Below are 5,740 nucleotides of genomic sequence, written 5' to 3' on the forward strand. Positions count from 1 at the left end.
AAACACATTTAACCCAACTTCCTTCAGTTTTGTCTTGTGGGATTAAGAAATCAAACAAAAAGTCCACAAATTAATATATAAATATAAATGATAAGAATGTTATTAAAGAAATAACAGAGTGGTAAGGGAGAATAATGTTGGTTGGGAGGGAGCTGCCTGGTAAAGTTTGGTTGTTAGAATAATTCTTTCTGGGACAATAACAAAAAAACATCTAACTTCAATTAGCCAGGTGGATGGATAGGAGGATATACATCATTCTAGGAAGAGAAAATGAAAAATAATGTCGACGTTCATAGGTGGAAAAATCTCGGCATATTCAAGGAAGAGAAAAAGAAGGGTGCTTGATTAGGGTGCTGGAGGGTGAATGTAGAATAAGATGATATTAAATAGGTAGGAAAAATCAAATTGTTCAGGGTCTTTCAGCTGTATTAAAGAGTTGTATTTTAAGTGCATTATGGATTTGTTGAAGGAGTTTTTAAACAAAGAAGCGACACAAGCCATTACATATTTTGAATGACTACTCTAGCTGGAGAGAATTGGAAGAAAGTGATGTTGAAAGATGGAAGACAAGTTAAAGGACTATTACAGATGACAAGGGAAGTGGCAAGGGTAGGGCATCTCACGGGAGATTGAGGGATATGACGAAACTTGAGACATTTTAAAATCATTCAGATTTAACAATGAACTAGATGAAGAGTTCTGAGGGGACAAAAATAATATTCAAATAAATAAAAATTATATTTAATGGAAAATAAAGAGTTCTATGGGAAAAGAAAATGTTAAGAATAACTCCTGGATTTCTGACATAAGCAGCTTCTTGCCTTGACCACAGTTGTGGGAAGACTGGAAGAGAAGCACTTCTGTGGGAGATGGTTAAGAGTGAAGAGGAATCATCTCATTTTTTAATTTAAAAACTTCCATGAGATAACCAAGTAAAGGCTTCAATGGGCCATTAGAGAAAGGAGTCTGGAGTCCAAAACAGAGTAAATAAAACTGTGAGTGGTTGGGCAAATTAGTGAAGTCATGGGAATTGATAAGGCTATATGGAGAGACTGCAGATAGAAAAGAAGACGGTTCAGGACTGAACCTTGTAAAATGATGTGTCCCTCAGGTTAGGCCAAGTTATATTGTGATCAAGAACAACTCCCACATTTCAGTGGATCAAAACTAAAAGTCCATCATGATATTCTATTGGGATTTCTACTCTAAAGTGTCCTCACTTCAAGACCCAGACTCATGAAACAGCCACCACTTTGAGCTCTGTCCTTAACTGTGGCAGAGGGAAAGAGGAATTGGTAAATTTCACACTGACTCCTAAAGCTGTGTGAAGGTATAACAAACATCGTTCTGTCTACATTTCATTGATCAAAGGAAATTTATATTGCCTCCTCTAATGCCAAAAACAGGCAAATGATATCCTGTCATATGTCTGGGAGGAGAATCAGAAATAGTTAGTGGATAGCACTAATTGTAACCACAAAGGCATTTTTCTCACAAAAAAAGTAACATTTCTTTATTTTACATATTTTACACTAGATTTCTTGCATTGGAAATACATGGAAATGACCTAAGGTCTAAAAGGGAGGAAATATTATTTATTTAGTGAAAAGTTCTCCTTCCTATTTCATCTCAGCCTCCCAAGTCTCTTTTCCAGAGGAAAACAATGCTATTAATTTCTGCTAATTTTGTGTGAATATTTCCATCTCTTCTCTGCACTTATAAGCATGTCTACGAAGTCTTTTCCCCCCAAAATGTAACATACTTTATATCCTATTCCAAACTTCACTTTTTCTCACTTAATATATCTTGGAGACTATTCTACACCAGTAACAGAAGCTGCTTCATTCTATTAAATAGAGACATAGTAATCTAGTGTATGAATCCATAATTTATTTAACAAACGCTTGTTAGTGCACATTTGGGTTTGTTTTCAATATTTTGCTTTTAAAAGCAATAATGTAATTAATAGCCTTTTACATATGTGATTTCATAGGTGTATGTCTGTTGAAAAACTATAATACTTAAGGTCTAGGCAGAGCAGAAAGAGCTGGAGAAGCAACTCATTGATTCGGTAATATGAAGGTCATGGATGATCCCCCAAATGGCAGCATAGATGGGGAGATTGTAGCAGACGTATGACCAAAGTATCCCTCAGTATGATTTTCGTAAAGATTGCCTTAATAAAGGGAATTCATTGTCTCACCAACTAAAAGAAAAGTCTTTGGGCAGTTTTCAGTTGCAGTTTACCCAGTTTCTTCTGCTGTTCTTTTGGCTCTGCACTCTGAATGACAGCTTTATCTTTTAGATTGAATTTCCCTGTGGTGGCCTGATGACTTCAGGCATTACATTTCTTTGATATGTTATCTTTATCCGCCAAATAATATTTCTCTGCTCTCCTCTGATTGAGCTATCTTTGTTTATGGGCCACACTGAATCAATCTTCCACACGGAGGAAGAGAGAGCAGGACTACCACAACTGGCTTAGTCCCCCGTAGGGTGGAGGTGTGCTTAATCCCACATTAATCACGCTGCTGCTATTCAGTGGGTAAGGAGAGAATTAACAGAGAGGTAACAATATCAACATTTTCCACTAAGAATGATTGCGAGATAAGAAAGTGGAAAGTGTGCACTGTCAATCTTGGGAAAGAAAGCACTCATGAAAATGTTTTCTATTATGTTTCCAGGCTAGATTAATGGTTCTAATGAATTCATTTATTCAGTTGGGGAGGGGGGTAAAGGAGAAAAGGAACTTCAATTTATGGACACTGTACAAGGTGTTTTATGTGTGCAATTCATTTAGTCTTCATAATAATATAGTAAATTGTAATGTCTCTCAATTTCAGAACTTAGAAGGATAAACTTTCCTTGATCAGGAACTGGTGAACAGTCACACCAAGATTCTACTTCAGAACTCTCTGGCTTCAAAGATCTAGTTCTTCTTGAGGTTAGATTAACAGATTATAAATCATTATACTCTAGTTAATGCCTTTGCTTTTAAGGGCACAAACTTTGTTGAGATTGCTGTCGTCTGAGATTATAGTTCTCTGATATTGCTACATCATCTCCACCAACGTGTTTCTGATTCTACAGAATACATATGAAAATAACTGATAAGAGTAAGCACTAAAACAAAAATAGATTCTGACTCAGAATCTTGACACTGATTCAGGATTTTCCCTCAGAACTGATGGAGAAGTATTGGCTTCATGGCTTTTTTTTTTTTTTTTTTTTTTGACAGGTTAGGAGATGTTAGACTCAGGAATATCAAGTGGAGTCCTTTGGATTCCTAAAGACAAGAGAACTCTGACTCTTACAATTCTATTCCCTCAACACTATGTGTCCTTTTCAGACTTGTTTCTTCATCAGTGTTCCCTGGTTTAGATATAGCATGAACCTTATATTTTCATCTTGAAGTCTCAGTCTACTTTGATTTCTTATTTTGCTCACAGGCCACATTCACTCAGTTGCCATATCCTGTGAATTCTGCCTGAGCCATGTCTGGAGAGACACAATAAAGGGCTTCAGTAGGAGAGTGGCAGAGTGGACAGGAGGAGGTACACATGACAGATGTTACTCAATCTTTGTAACTTTCCAACTACATGTCTGTGCTCGTGTTGCCCCTACTCTCACCAATCTTCACCTGGACATTTTCAACCCTGTCCATGATACTTTCTCACATAAAATTAACTTCTGGCACAAATTTGGTAAGTCTTGGAGTCAGTTATGGCATGACAAATTTCTTAGAGCAAGAAACCATTTCAGATGCAGGTGCTAATTAGATTACGTCCAGTGGAAAAAATACAGCCCCAAAAGGGGTATAAAGTCAAGACCAGTCAAAATCTAGTCAAGCAAATGAAGTTTAAAGATTAGTCAGTGGAGAAGCCTGAGGCTATCCTGCACTTTGTCCTCCTTAAGTCTTGATCTTTTTATCTGGATGCAGAATATATATTGAAACTATGCAACTTTACTAGGATGGATTTTGGTGTTGATCATTCTCTTATTTTTTTCTCTTGGATATGGCATATGTATCCCAGCTTTTATTTTTGGTAAGTTATTTTGACTTATATCTTTAAATATTTTCATGGTTACATTATTTTGGTTCTCTTGGTCCATGACACTGATTTGCTTGTCTTCCATATTTATTCTTTTTTCTCTTGCCTTTTTAAACTATATTAGTACTCAAAACTAACTTTGGAACAATCAAAGACAAGTCTTGAAAAAAGAGTGACTCAAGAATCTTTATAACTAGACAAACTGCACTTCAACATAAAGGCAACAATTTTGAACATATAGAAATTCAAGGAACATAGTTTTTGAGTTCTTTTTAACTTCAGTCGTCCTTTGATGAATGGAGAAACTACAGCAAAAAGATTGATTATGAGAATTGAATCCATTGTCCCTGAAAATAAGATCAAAATGAATGTGAGAATTATGGTAAATATTATAATGTAAATGTTAAAAATTTGACAATATGGAAATTATATATCCAACAAAAGTGAGGAGGTGAGAGGGAGAGAAGTAAGAGGTGGAATAAGTATGCTGATCTCTTTTTATCATAAGATGGATAGCAATATTATTTAAAGCTGATAAAGTAATAGAGATATAAGGATATCTAGAGGTATAAAGGTGGGTTGATTTTGGTGGTGTCAGGAAACAGATGACACTCAGAAGTGTGACTGAAGACAGAGAAAGACAAAGAGTATAATATCACTTATATGTGGAATCTAAAACAATGATACAAATGAATTTATTTACGAAACAGAAGCAGACTCACAGACTTTGAAAACAAACTTATGGTTACCAATGGTGGGGGGAGCAGGGATAAATTCAGAGTTTGGGATTAACAGATACACACTACTGTATATAAAATAGATAATCAACAAGAACCTACTGTATAGCACAGGCAACTGTAGTCAATATTCTGTAATAACCTAAATGGGAAAAGAATCTGAAAAAGAATGGATATATGTCTATGTATAACTGAATCACTTTGCTGTACACCTGAAACTAACACAACATTGTAAATCAACTATACTCCAAATAAAATTAAAATTTAAAAAATAAAATAGAAGAGAGAATCAAGATGGCAGAGGAGTGAGACTTGGAGATAGCCTTCCTCCCCACAAATACATCAGAAATACATGTACATGTGGAACAACTCCTACAGAACACCTACTGAAGGCAGGCAGAAGACCTCAGATTTCCTGAAAGGCAAAAAACTCCCCCACATACCTGGGTAGGGCAAAAGAAAAAAGGAAAAACACAGACAAAAGAATATGGACTGGACCTGCATCAATGGGAGGGAGCTGTGAAGGAGGAAAAGTTTCCACATACTAGGAAGCCCCTTTACTGGCGGAGAAGGGGGTGGCAGGGGGGAAGCTTCAGAGCCACAGGGGAGAGCACAGCAACAGGGGTGCAGAGGGCAAAGAGGAGAGTTTCCCACACAGAGGATCGCTGTCCACTAGCATTCACCAGTCCGAGAGACTTTTCTGCTCACCCGCCGGTGCGGGTGGGGGCTGGGAGCTGAGGCTCTGGCTTTCGAGGTCAGATCCCAGGGAGAGCACTGGGGTTGGCTGTGTGAACACAGCCTGAAGGGGGCTAGTGCACCACAGCTAGTTGGAAGGGAGTCCAGGAAAAACTCTGGATCTGCCTAAGAGTCAAGAGACAATTGTAGTGGGGTGCACGGGGAGAGGGGATTCAGAGCACTGCCTAAATGAGCTCCAGAGATGGACGCGAGCCA

The sequence above is a fragment of the Physeter macrocephalus genome, chromosome 16 (assembly GCF_002837175.3).
Source record: "Physeter macrocephalus isolate SW-GA chromosome 16, ASM283717v5, whole genome shotgun sequence".
NCBI lineage: Eukaryota > Metazoa > Chordata > Mammalia > Artiodactyla > Physeteridae > Physeter > Physeter macrocephalus.